The sequence below is a fragment of the Agelaius phoeniceus genome, chromosome 2 (assembly GCF_051311805.1).
Source record: "Agelaius phoeniceus isolate bAgePho1 chromosome 2, bAgePho1.hap1, whole genome shotgun sequence".
Taxonomy (NCBI): Eukaryota; Metazoa; Chordata; class Aves; order Passeriformes; family Icteridae; genus Agelaius; species Agelaius phoeniceus.
Genome location: NC_135266.1, coordinates 60,620,933 through 60,634,981, shown reverse-complemented (window position 1 = coordinate 60,634,981; position 14,049 = coordinate 60,620,933). Strand labels below are relative to the sequence as shown.

The following is a 14,049-nucleotide window of genomic DNA, read 5'->3' as shown; positions in this document are numbered from 1 at the left end:
ATTAGGTAGAAGTAATGCATCTAACACTGTTACAATCACCTGGAACCACAACCCTGAGACAGATTGTTTAGGATCTTCTGGGGAAGCAGCAGCCTGCTGCATGCAAGTAAGGATTAGCAATAAAAGAATTAAAGCGTCCTTGTTTAGGGTAGGGGAGTTCATTTTTTCATGAAACAGAGTAGCAGGAAATAAGCTGCTGCTAGCTTATGCAAAGCAGCAAGGGATCATAGCATAAAACCAACAGGCCTGAGGATGAGAGCAATTAATGAAAAAAAACCCCAAAAAAGTAATTTTCTTTACTCTTTCTCCTTCCTCTGTGAGGTCATTGACTACTGTCATAAAAAAAGGTTGTTTAATTATTGTTATTCTGAATATTAAAATTAAATTAGTTTGATGTTACTCTTCAATTACTCACACAGGAAGATGTCTGTGCTCTCAGTCACAAGTGGTATATTTTTGTCTGTTATGCAAAGCTGGAAAACATTTCTAATAAGTCTTGCTAAAAATGGGGAGCATTAAAAGGAAAAGTTCAAGAAATAAAATTAGTTACGGAGAAGCAGTAGATGAAACACTCTGAATTGAGGCTACTGTGCTAGAATGTGAACTCCTCTTCCTTGATGGTGGAGGGAGTTGAAATCACTCAGTTCTAGTGGGGTGTTTTTCAGAGCACAGGTATCTTTAAAGCTGATGGACCTTCAATAAATGCAGGACTAAATGGATTATAAGTTTAAACATATATATATTGAAATGCTAAAGAGACCAAATTGGACTGAAATAATAAGTATGAAATATATATAGTACTTTGAATGTAGCATTGAGAATATTAAGCCTTTATGACAGGTTATTTGGGGAGAATATTGAACTGCTTCCATTAATAACAGAATGACCTCTGTCAGTAGAAAGCAGGAGGAAAATCACATGTGGGAAACTGTGCATGCCATAATATCTTCTTGTTCTCTTAGCCTCTGCTTTCCAGTTTTGGTTTCAGGGCTCCCTAGACCACAGAACCAAGAAAGGTGATTCCTGGGAGGCTTTTGGAAAACACATCATAGTAGCAGCAATTCTCTCTGGAGCTGAACCTCCGTGCCTGTTTAGGATATGTCTGACTGCTGTACCTTGTTTTTTATGGGCAAGTGACAATAGCAGAGGTGGTGGTTTGGTTTGTTGGACTGATCCACAGGATCTCAGTCCTACAGGATTTGCTGCTAGGACTGCTTGCCTGACTGAAGATGAGCATAGAGATGGAAACTGTTGTTTTTGTGACTTGAAATGTAGCTGAGAGATAAAAATGTTGGCCTTCCAGCAGCCAGTTCCCCTTCCCAGCAGCACTAGCTCAATACCCCTCCTTTTTGTGTCCTGCAGTCTTTATTTTTTTTTTCCCTCTCTTCTCCATGATTTATGTATTCATCAATTGGTTAATGTAGCATGTATTTGGATAGGTAAGCCTGCTACTAAAAATATTATTTCCTGAACAAGCAAGTAACCAGGTTGTGTTTCTAGCTAACTGTTCTTTAATAGCCAGGTCTCAGCCTGAGTGAGTTGCAATGGAAAATTGATTAATTCACATGAGCTTACTTTTTTCATAATTTATTTTCTATCTCCTGCCTCTCCAAGTTACCACTTTTATCTTTCTCCATTAATTAGAGCAGCTGGAAGAGCAGTAATAAACACACTTTCCTTTCCTTTGTGTTCACATCCTGAGCAGTGGAGAAATACCCTTTTGCATTCTTGTAAGCATCTAAAATATTCGTGGAACTCTAGCTCAACATTTTTCTAAAAATGATGTTTATCTGGATTTTCTTTAATTCCATGAATTTGGTCTGCATCCATACAGGGAATCAGCACAAGTGTGTGAGGTAGCCAGTGTAGCCTGCATAAGGTGGCAGGATTGAAAGGATAAAAGAAATCTGAATAGAAGTAAATATTTTTTCATCTGACTGGAGCAGTAGAAAAACTTGCAGCAACCACCCTGACACGTGCATCTATTGGGTGCTCTTTTTTGTTATTGTCTGAAACACAAATGTGGATAAAGAATTCCCTGGTACTTCTTTAAGACATCAGCAGTAATTTCCTGTAGCGCGGATGGCGTTCTGGGACTGCGCAGCCTCTGAAACCTAACTCTGTGGTCTTTAAAAGAAAATTAATTTAAAAAAAAAAAAAAAGGCAGCTGCAGAAGTGCAGCTTTGGGTCCAGAACTGTCCAGCTAAGGGCGGTGCCTAGCTGTTCGTCCTCAAGAGAGGGTTTGATGGGGAACATGATGATCCCTCCCCCTCTGCTCCCACCCTGTAAAGAGGCCAAACAATAACAGCAATACTGACACCGCTGTGCTGTAACTTTGGCATGTGTCTGTGCACTGGTGTCTGGGTGTACCAAATACTTTGTCTGTGATTAATAGCATTCCTTGCATAGAAACTTCTGAAAATCTCAGCTTCATTCTTGATTTTTATACTGATAAATACCGACATTAAAAAATCCACTGCGGACACTGTTTTGGTTTTTTTTCTTCTTCCTAGTACGTGTTTATTATTCATGAATGTGTTGCAACACCCAGAAATGTAATGAATGACTCATAGAATGAGCAGAGGAAAAAAATACAGTTACAACTTTTTAATGAGGATTTCTTAGCCAAAGTGTCCCAGTTGAGAAACCCCTGTTGGACTATATAAAATTTGCCCAGTCCTCTGTTTCATGTTCTTTCTGGATGTATTTGCAACATAGTGTCACTTAGTATATATTTCTGTTCATTCACATCCCCGATTTTTTCTCTTTCTTGTATCAGGGATTACAACATTTGGACATCAAAAAGAAAAACTGCAGAACAACATGTTCAACATGTTTACAAATAGTTCTGGATTTTGTGTTTGTGTGCATAAAAAGGAAAAGAGCAAAGGCCAAGTTTCCCACTACTGGTGTAGTAACATCTCTAATGGTTTCAGATTAATCTGATATTTTTCAAAAACTATCCTTGCAAAGATTCTGAAGCAAATACAGCCATCCTGTTAATGCAGCATAGCTCTGAAGGAGTATAATAGTGGGGGATCTGAAGCTTGTGGGATGATGTTGGGTGTGCTGTTCTACTTCAAGGATCAAAACTGACTTTCTTTCTGGAAAGAATGGTTCTTGTCCTTGGAAAGTCTAGATTTTTCTTCCATTCACATGTTTTTGAATTTTATCAGTATTTATAAATTTTACTTCATGTCTTGTACCACCTTACCTTTGTGTCTTTCTTGCCCAACAGTGGGAAGTCCAAATTTGCTTAAAACCTTTGAGTGCAAATGTGTAGAGATAGATAGGCAACCTAATACTTGTCTTTCAAACTGGCTGTACCAATAAGTGATCATTTCATTTGTAAAGTTAAGGATCTAGCATAATCTTACTGCAGTCAGGATTGTACAGATGTGAAAGGAATTTTCAGGGCTGATACACATACTGTGTGAGAATTTGGAATAAAGACATGATATTGCTATGTCCTTGTTGGTTCTCTTGGGATATTTAGTAATTCAGTAACAAAAAAGAGTTCATTTTGACTTTGTTTGTTGCAAGTATGTTGTAGTGAGGTGTTCTGTATATAAAATAGTGTTGCCTTTACAAAGCAAAGCTGTACTTGGGCCTTATTAGAATTATACTGTTTTTTGCCTTGTTTCAGAAACAGGTTGTGCCTTTTCAAACAGTAAACTCTTCTAGATTTAAAAAAAAGTAAATCCAGATAGAGTTAGCTCTTTGTTGGTATAAAATGCATTCCTCTGTCCATTTCCTTCTGATTGGTTGCCTTGTTTCTTGTAGGGTGTGCTGGAACAGTTTCTGCAGATGACATTCAAAGATGTAAGGAAAGTTGGTCTTTTTGTGGATCAGTTGAGTGACTCTGAATGAAGAACTGGAAATTAGCAAATTATAAGTGAGTTAGATTTTAGGATGCCAAAGCTTTAACTGTCTGTCTGAGAGTGCTTACCAATAGCATTAGGTGACACATGACAATTTTTCATTTTTCTCCTGGGAAAACCTGGTAACATTGCATTGTATATTGAAAATATTTGCAGATCATGGTTTAACTCTTTTTGTTTCATGATTTTTGTGGGGTCTAAAGCTCACTGAGAGAAGTAGTATGGGGTATAAATTTGTCCTGTCTCTATTTTCGTTTCTTTGCGTGACTTGCCTTTGAGCTGTGGGTTTACAAGCGTGACTTCTGTCACACCTACTGGCAGGGGTATTTATAGGATGTTAAATAACTTTCAGTGCACTTTCTGAAACAAACAGGCAAGGAGTGTGCAGAGGGAGGACAGAATAAGTAAGAGCTAGCTCAGGAAGCCATGGGTTAAACAGTATCTCTGTCCCTCCCCTCTGCCCATAGCATTCCCAAGAAATGTAACTCTTTATTTTATTTTTTTTTTTTTAATTTTTTTTTTTTGTGACTATTGTACAATCATGTGAATCTTAGGGTGAAAAATTTACCTGAGTGCAGGCCCAATGTAGTAGTTCTTACTGCACAGAGGGAGGTCTGATATCTTTGGCTGGCAGTGCTCATCACAGTCTGATCTAGTTCAAGAGCAGCCAGCATTCCCCATCCTCCTCAGTCAGCTTTCTGCCACAGTAAGGTATTTAAATGGATCACTGGAAGATTTAACAGGTACCACATGGATCAGAACCAGTGCAAGGAGAGGATGGGAAGGGAAAAGTGTGGTTGGGGTTGGTAAAGAAGTGCTAGGGAGAAGTTGGAGCCTGTAGTTTCTGGCTGAGAGTGAATCAGAGATTATCCTGTGTCAGAGCTGTATCTGCTACCTGGATTTTTGAAATTCTTTTCCTCTACAGCTTGCTTATCAGTGGAAAGGAGAACATACCCAGATTTTAAACCATTCTCAGAAATATTGAGAAGAAGTACTTCTCAGCAGAGGCAAACCTATAACAAAAGGAGGAAGGAAGGAAGGAAGGAACTTTGAAAGAGTGAGAAAAAGTAAATTGTCCTATAGGTTTGCCATTGCTAGGATATGACCTAGGAATACCTTAGAGGTGATCCAAGAAGAGTTTGTGCAAGGCTGTACAAGGTCAGGGGTTTGTAGCTGTGTGGGATGTTGCTGTACTGCTGGCTAAGGCAGCATCTTTGCCAAATCTGCCTTCAGTAGGAAACACTGGAGGCACAGTTGGAAGGACAAAATGGACGAGGGTCAAGCTGCCTGGTGCTTGATTGTGAATCCATTTAATTTCAGACACCTCTCTAGCCCTTCTGCTACCAAGGAATCATTTCTGGACTTCTGCTACATAGACTTGGGAAATACTCCCTTGTATATTTTGAAAGATGACATTTACTATCTGAAGGATTCCTGTTAAACACAGATGGCCAGGATACCTTCCCTCTCAACTTTTGAGAAGTATAGTGGCCTTTTAATATGCATTTTATTTACTATCACCTTTCCTTTCCAACAATTCAACTGAAGTTCAGAAGATGAGCACAGTGTAAAAGTAGACTGTATTTTCTCAAATTCATTGTGCTCTGCTTTCACAGTATGCTCTAAAATATCATGGAATCCTGCCTTTAAATTGGAAATTAAGAACTGATAGCTGCATGGGCTGCTCTCCAGGTGTCATCCACATTTCTTCTCTGAGATTCTTTTCTATTGAAATCTCTGAAAATGCAGGTTTGTAGATGGCAAGCAGTTGTCTTAAAAATATCAGAAGTGTATTACCTGAATTTGTGATTAAGTTTTTAAATAACACAATGGCACAAATTTGTCTGTGCCTAAAGTCCTCCTTCCTTTGGGCATAGGAGTAAGCTAACTTATAATCTGATGCAATTCTCCATGTATAAATATTTAGGTCATTATGCATCTGGCAGCATTAGAAACCCACAACAGTGTCAGCCTGTGTTGTATGTGGCATCTACCCCCACGGAAGGTGCCAGCCCACAAACCAAAGTACCAGGGCAGTAACACTGTGATAGATGTGTATCATATTTATTGGATTAAAATGTGATAGCACCGCTACTAGTGAGTGTTTCTTGGTGTTGTGCACAAGGAGAAAAGAAGATGCAGGAGTTTGAGTGTTAAGAGTTGGGTGGAAGCTGGTTCAAGAGTTGTCCTTCCATACACACTTGGGCATATTGGGCATACCCATTGCTCAGGTGTTCTTTGGGGCTGTGCTTGTGAATGGAATTGTTGGAGTTTTTCCTTCCCTTCCAGAGATGCCTAAGATGAACTATTTTGCAAAGCTTGAGATACTGGGATCCTACAAAAACAAATTCAAAGCAGAAGCTTCTTAAATCCAGTCTTGAGACAGAGTTTGATGAAGCCCCAAGTCTGTATGAGTTGATTGTATGAGCCTGAGCTGGGAGCAGGGTGGTGGGATCTCCTCTTGCAAGAGTGGAAAGGAGTTAGAGCATCTTGAGCTGCATTAGGAGTGATACCACAGGGTGCCACATAAATGGGGGCTTGCTAAGGCTTCTCATGTGGTGAACTTGTGTATAATGTAGCAGAAAAAAAACCAAACTAAGAGTCTTGGATCTAAATTTTCTGCTCCCTTTCCTTCATCAAAACAGTATTTTCTCCTCCCCAACCCCCTTCCAAAACCGAAAGCTGAACACAGTCACAAACCTTTCTTTTGGCTTGTGTTTATGAGACAAAATGGTATGCCTTTCAGGTGGTGTGTCCTCTCATGGTTTCAGTTTCCGGCTGCCCCTTGTGCAGGCAGCTGCTTTGCTCTGCTCCTGTGCCTCCTGGTAGCCCATCTCATCCCGCCCTTGCAGACCTGTAGCTTTCAAAGCCACTTGTGGAGGAGGGAGGCGATTACCAAAGCGGGGTGTGAAAAGAGAAGCAGCTTGCTTGGGTTCTCACTTGAGGCCCGCAGAACTGAGAGCCACATCCAGGTCTCTGCCAGTCCAAGCCTGCTGGGCTGCACTGCTCCCCTTGGAGCACATGATTTGGCATGTGTTTCTCTGGGTGCTGGGGCCAACAGCAATGTGAAAATTGTACTGTGCATTATTTATTTATTTATTTATTTATTTGTGCAGCCTTAACTTTTCTGCTGGTGGGCTCCACCCTCTGCCACGCTGTGTGACTGCACAAATATTTGCTCTGGGAAACAGTGGGGGGAGTAGCTTAGTGCAAGGAATATGAGGCTGGGATGGAGTGGAGGGCTAAAGCTGTTTAAATTGGCTTAAGCTGTGCTGTTGGTCAGTGTCTAGCTATGTCTTTTGGGCAAATGGTGATCTAAGTTTCGTGGAAATACTCATCCCAGCAATGGGCAAGATCACTTCTTCTTCAAGCCAAAATTATAATTAGCAAGAAACCTGATACAGTTCCAGGGATGAACATCCACCTGCATTCTCTCTTGCTAAACATGTTTACATTTTACATATGCTTTTTAAAAAAATACTGCTTCCAGATTTAGCTTAGAAACAGCAAAATGTTTGGATATCTTGTGCTAATACATCACTACAAAATGATTTTTCAATTTAGTTGACTGCTTGGATAAGAATGTGTTGTTTCTTTCCTCTCTAAAACATAACTATTAGACTTTCTTTAATTATTAAAGTGGTGCTCTCCCTGTGCCAATGTTACAGTTCCTTGTAACCGCTGTGCACCTGGGTCAGATTTCTTCCCTCCGTGCCCCATGATTTACAAAGGGTTTTGCAGCACAAGAAACAAATGCTTTTAGATGTAAGATTGGATTAGACTTAAGTTGTTGGAGAGAAGGAATATACATCTGTTGTGAGAGGTGGAAAATATATAGTAACTAAAATAATGACACAGTGTTTTTTCCTCATGGACTTTTTTCAACTGAGAAATACAAATTAAGTCATATTTTGATAAAGAGCTGTAGTGAAGATATTTTAGTACTGACTTAATTGATACTTTTAATCAGTAAGTCATAAAAAGTGTGCTGCTGCTTCTTTTTTCAGATCTTTCACTAAAGCAGGCTGCAAAAGTAGGATAATAAACTACGTCTAATAAAGTCATACACGGGTAACTGCCCTTTAAACAATAAACTGCCCTTTAAACAATAAACTGAGACCCAATTTTGCTTTTAAGTGCCATACAGGTGTTATAAGGACTCAATTACTTGGAATTAACCCCAAAATTTTCTTCTTGGCAATTAAGCATAACCAGTAATTGGAGATATTAATGTCCATAAAACTATGGGTTTTATGCAGCACAAAACTTGTGGGACTACTGGTTAATTATTACTGTGAGTGTTAATGACAGCTGTCCTGAAATACGTTTGAATTTATCTCAATGTGTTTTCTAGAAGTAGCTTCAGGTTTTTCTTACTCTCATCTTCCCTGCTAATTGCCAGGCTGCTCCTGCTGTTTCCTCACCTCCCAGCTCCCTGCCATGCCGTTGCACCCTCTCTGGTGGCTGTGTGGTTTGGGTCCCTGTGCCATGCCTTCTCTTATGGCCAGTGCACTACTTTGGACTCTGCCTTTCTGGGAATTTGTGGGAAACCAGTGCACATGCCAGCCACAAACAGAGCATGAACTTACCCTTCCTACAGAAACAAGGTAGAAGTAGCTCTGTCCTCACCGTCTGTGCCATGTTTTTAAAATTACACCTCTGTCAGGCCTTTCAGTGTGCCCTATGCTATCATAGAGCCTGTCCCAAGCACCTACACTGCTGAGGGCTAGGTGGCTTCCAGTGTGTTGTTTACTAGGCACGAGGCTTTGTTTAAAGAGCATGAAGAGCGTATCAGAAATTTACTGGGAATCCCAGGAACCCTGGCTCTGGCATTGGCTGTCTGTCCCTGTTCCATTGGATACTGCACTTTAACTCAATTTCCCCAAGCATTTTGGCCTTCCAAAGTTTCACTCTTTTTCACGAGTTAACCAGTTTGGTGTGAGCAAGATGATATTGGTTGAAAAGATGAGATGTTCCTCAGAAACGTGTTTGTTCGTTTAATTTAGGATGAGAGAACACAGTCTTAGAGAACGTGCCAGGGGAGGTTTGGGTTGGAGGTTAGGAAGAATTTCATCACAGAAAGGGTGGGTAGACATTGGAATGGGCTGCTCGGGGAGGTGACAGAGTCACCCTCCCTGGAGGTGGCACTTGGTGCCATGGTCTAGTTGACAGGCGGGTTTTTGGTCATGGGTCAGACACGATGATCTCAGAGGTCTTTTCCAACCTAATTGACTCTGTCAATTATTACTCGTGGGGGGGTGCGGGGCGGGATGTTCCGTAAGGATCGGAGGCAGCGGCGGGGATCCGGGCGGGCGCGGGACGGCGCGGCTCGGGCGCTCCCCGCACACGAGGGAGCCGGGCCGAGCGGAGCCCGGGCGGGTCACGAGGCCGCCGCCGGCCCGTCCCCCCCCGCGCCCCGCCGCCACCTGCGGGCCGGGCCCGGCGGAGCGCCGGCCGCCGCCCCGGGGCGTGTCGTGTCGTTCCGAGCCGAGCCGCCCGGCCCCGCGGTGAGTCACCGTCCGGGGCCCGGGCACAACTTCCCCCTCTCGACAGGAGCCATTTTAGCTGCACGACGCTGCGGGGAGGCCGGGGCGGCGCCGCGGGCCCCGCGGCCGGGCGGTACGTGCTGCCCGGGCAGCGAGAGCCGGGCGGGAGGGCCGGGGGGACGCGGCGCCCCGGGCTGCGGGCGGCGGCTGCGGCTGCTGCCTCGACGGGCGGCCGCGCCCGGGGCAGCGCTCCGCAGCCGTCGGGAGAAACTGCGGGGAAGAGGGAACTTCTGGAAAAGCGCAGCGGCAGGGAAAAGCGAAATATAAATTGGGCCGTGAGTAAAGGGGCGTCTCGGGGCAGCGGCGCCGTGAGCTGCCTGAAGCTGTGCCTGTTGCTGCGGGCAAAGGGCACCGCGGCTGTGCTTCTCTGAGCAGCGCACGAGTGTGACAGCTGGCTTGTAATGCTGCTGCGTTTTATACTTTTGTCTCCTTTTCAGCGGGCGGGGGTGCCAGGCTGGCTGCCGGTCGGAGCCCTCCAGCCGCCGCTCAGCGGGCTGTAAAATTCACGTATTTTATTTATTCTGAAGCTGTGTGTGCCTGGACTCGGCTAGCATGGAGCAGGGCACGGTCCAGAGCGATTCGGGCAAAGTGTTGGCTATCAGCGCTGCGGCTTTGAACACCTCCGTTCCGCTGCTGTTCGCCCGGTGTGGTCCGTGGTGACTTTAAAATGGCAGGTTTAAAATATAATTTCGAGGACAGATCATTCTCTGCGCCCTTAAATTGAAGTTCTCTGTCTGCCGAAACAGAGCCATTAACGACAGCCGCCGCGGTGTCGTTTCAAAATAGAAGGAGTTAAGTTGTTATGCGGGCAGGTACTCACTTTTTCCTGAAAATTATTAAGAAATAGAAGTTATGGTGATGGTGTACATGGCAGACCAATTAGAAAATAGGTTTAGTGGTAGTTGTAATGAGAGAAGAAAATCTTGGAGGTAATTGTGGTGCGTCAAATTGCTTCTTAAACTTTCAGTGGATGAAAACCACCTTGATTCTCCTAATTATGTACTTCTGGACTCTAGCACAGTTTTTGAAAAAGTATCTCTGTTTCCACATTTGTTGAACGAAAATGTTATTGAGAAGTTTTGTCTGAGTGTATAACTTTGGACCATATATTTCCGTCTGTCACTTGAGAAATCCAATTTGATATCTTCTTACTGAAAATTAAATGACGGGGCACTTGAGCTGTTGTGCACAAGGGAATACTTTCCAGGTTCATTTACTGTCTAGAGCCTGTATCTGAGAAGTATAATGGAGTCTTGCTTAGTACTGTGATCAGTTGCAGGGGAGGGAGAGACAGGGAGGCAACCATTAAGTAAATGGTCGTGTTTTGGGTGAGGCTGTCTCTTGTCTTCAGCCTTCCGAGTGTTCTGCCGTATCTTCCTTCGGCATCTTACAGTACAATGGGTTTTCACTATGTTTTCATTTTACATTTTGTTTTTTTTTTTTCTTTCTGAAAGCAGCAAGTTTTGCAACTGTTTGGGGGATTTATTTGGCGCATCGTTACATGTTGAAAAATCACAGATAAAATTACAGAGGAGCTACTTGAGAAAAAAAGAGTTAGTAATAGAAGTTTTTTTCTGAAAAATTCTTAAATATATTTGCATCTCTCTTTTATCATCATGACTTTCATTTTCAGATCCTAGGGCTATCTGCTTGCATCTGGTAGAACATTACCCTCCTTTTCCTTATCTCTTTTCTCCCCTTCTTTCTTTTGCATCAGACCCTATTGAGACATCCAACCCTAAAAACTTGAGGTTTTAAGTTTTTATTTTTAAGTCATCTCCCAAGCTGCACCTGCTTATCTTGGGAAGAAGGCTTTTTGTTTTCTAAAGGGTAAGTGGCCACTGCTACTTTCTCTTGATCAGGGCTTCACAGAGGAGCAGTTCCTCTTCAAAGGCAAAAGCTGCCATGTTCATTCTCTTTTGATGCTGTACAAGGACTTTGCCAGGGCTACAGACACATCTATGGTACAGTGGTGGAGCTAGGAAAAAGTGATTTGAAAGTCCTCCCAAGACTTACGAATGACAGCTTGGACAGATCTAGAAGGCAGAGAAGTGGATTAGAAGGTACAGAGAAATGGTGTTAGTTTTTGTATAGTTTTGAAGCATGTGTTTGTTTAAAAAAAAAAAGAAAAAAAATCCCACCTTTCCCCCCACACACACCCCCAAGGCAGGGATCTTTCAGTTTGAATTGTTTGTGATTGTTGAGAGAGCCATGGGAGTGGTGTGTCATCAGATGCCAGTTAGCTTGAACATTATTTCCAGATCTCTGCCTTTACAGAAGTGTTGGTTTCCTAATGTGCTCTTTTCTCATCCGTAGAATATTAGAATTGTCAAATCCATGGTCTTGGTCCTCAAATGAGAAGGAAAAAAGAGACATCCAGATTTGAAGAATGTTGTCGGCCCGGTATAGCCTGATGTTTAAGGATTGCTGAAAACTCATACTTTGGTTGTGTGTGTTACTTTTTAGACATTTGATGTGTGAAAAAAGCCAAATACATGAGATGTATTTCGGCACAGCCATATTCAAGGGAGGGAACTGTGGCAGGACTGTGCTCAGTGAGCTGACAGAAAAGAAAGAAAAATGGAGGCTTTTCCTCTGTGTCAGAGGAGAAGCTGTGATCTCCAAATCCACTTTCTCTTCTTGCAGGTGTTAGCAAAAATTTCTCAGCTTTTGCTTGCAGATTTTGTTGTTTTCACTGACAGTTTTCATAATTCACTGGAGTTTGTTGGGTGTGTGAGAAGGAGCAAGGACTTTCCCCTACCACAGTGATTCAGCTCAGGAGTGGCAGGAGGTGGAGTTCACCTTTCCAGCCTTGGTTACTGTCTGCACCATAAGCTCTGAAACTTTGCTACCATATGCCAGTGGTTTATGGTGCTTATAATTTTAATGCCACTGACATGTTTTAGAGATCATTTGCATTCTTAAATCTTGCTTTCTTAAATCTTACCTAAGTGTTTCTTCACTGATAAAGTAGTTGACAGAGACTATACATACTGGAATTTTAAGTCTTTTGCTTATCAAAAGTCTGCAGCAGCCGTGTGAAAGGCTCTGGACATTTTCACTTTTCTGACCTGACCTGGCTAATCTACGTAGAGGTAAAAACAATTTATTCTTCAATATAAGCCTGTCCTTTGGCAAAGCTTCCCACAGTCAGTGTGTCAGTGGTTGTGCTGAGAGGATCCCATTGGCTAGGGACCAAAGTTTATGCATTCTTGCCTTGGTGTGCTTTAGGCCTTACCTGTCAGCCATCTTCAGTGTTGAATCACAGGGCTGGAGCTCAGGTCATTTATTTGTCCTTAAAGAGATCACTCCCCTTGTGTCGTGTGTGAGTTTGTACTAGGTTCAAGCAGGCTTCAACGTGAAATTGATAGTAGTTTTGTTAGCCTGGAAAGAACCTCCAATTCCTAAATTTGCATGTAAAACTTATCTCTCTGTATTGGGGGAAAATATATTATGGTTAGGATAATTTGCTAGGAATAGGAATGCTAAGTGCATAGGTTGGAAACTGTGGGAAAGAGTTGCTTTGGGATGGATTGAATGTCACAGTCTTCATCTATAATTAGACATTTTAGTCTATTTCTAGAACACCCTATATTTAACTCATCATGAACATTTCTATGTGAATTTACCAAATACATTTTCTGTTTTGAGGGGAATGTACTGCACTTCTTGAATATTGCCATTGGCATACTAACGGCTTCATCGCTTCACTTGTGAGCTCCTTCCGCATTTCCCTCACCTTCTTGCGTGGTAGTGGTTTGACTTCTGAAGTGGGCTCAGTATAAATGTCACACCACACAGCTCTTGAGTTCCTGTGTTGGAAGAAAGAGGTGAGCTTGGGTGATTCAAATTTTTGTCCGCTCTTGAGACAAAGAAGCATTTTTACTTGTTGTAGCTGCATATACTGTTCTGTCATGCTGTATGTCCTTCTAGCATTACTAGTGTTTTTTGTGAGATCCTTTGACAGAGTGAATAAAGCTGACAGGTTAGAAGAAAACTACATTGCTCTTCTGAGCTTTGTATCAAGTCACTGCTGCTGTTCTCCAGTTTTCAGTTATCTCAGTGTTTATTAGGTTTTAAGTTGCAGCTAGGGAAAGAAGCAGCAAAATATGATTGTGAAACTGTAGTTACACTTTGTGATACCCAGTGCTGACCACTGTCAGAAAATTAATGTTTAACTTGCCCTTCCAACCAGACTCAATTTCAAGTTAAAAGCAAGTTGACAAGGATACTGTCAGTTTCCTCCTCTTTGTGCCTGCTACATGTGCTGCCCTACATAATTTTGGAGCTAACAAGAATAGTTTCCCAAGGATGTGATGATATGGTTTGTTTTTAGTGGAGGCTGTCTTTCCAACCAGAAGATGACCCTCTTAGGAAGAGCTTTCATGAAAACTGTGTCTTGAAGGCACCAGGGCTTCACATTGTCTGCTGATGACAGAATTTGCCTGGCATTGTCCTCAGACGTGGTGGTTACATTATCCACTCGCATGCTCTTGATGCATTTTCTGTTTTGTGCTGTCACTCCCCCATCTCCAGAGCCTCTGTAAACTATTTACTCTCTGTAGCTATTCAAGCTTCGTCCTGATGCCTGTAAATTAGGCATGCAAATGAGAATATTAGCT

The 14,049-nt window shown here is 42.4% G+C and overlaps 1 protein-coding gene across 6 annotated transcripts in view; it reads left to right on the top strand.

Moving 5' to 3' along the window:
- ELF1 (E74 like ETS transcription factor 1) overlaps positions 1 to 14,049 on the top strand; it is an 87,373-nt gene that overhangs the window by 12,195 nt on the left and 61,129 nt on the right. The window contains exon 1 of one of the 6 annotated variants that reach the window (XM_054628548.2): positions 9,389 to 9,500. The exons of the other annotated variants lie outside the window; for them this stretch is intronic. The gene's annotated coding sequence lies outside the window, so the exon portion shown is untranslated. Of the gene's footprint in view, positions 1 to 9,388; positions 9,501 to 14,049 lie in introns of those variants that run through there. 6 annotated transcript variants of the gene reach the window in all.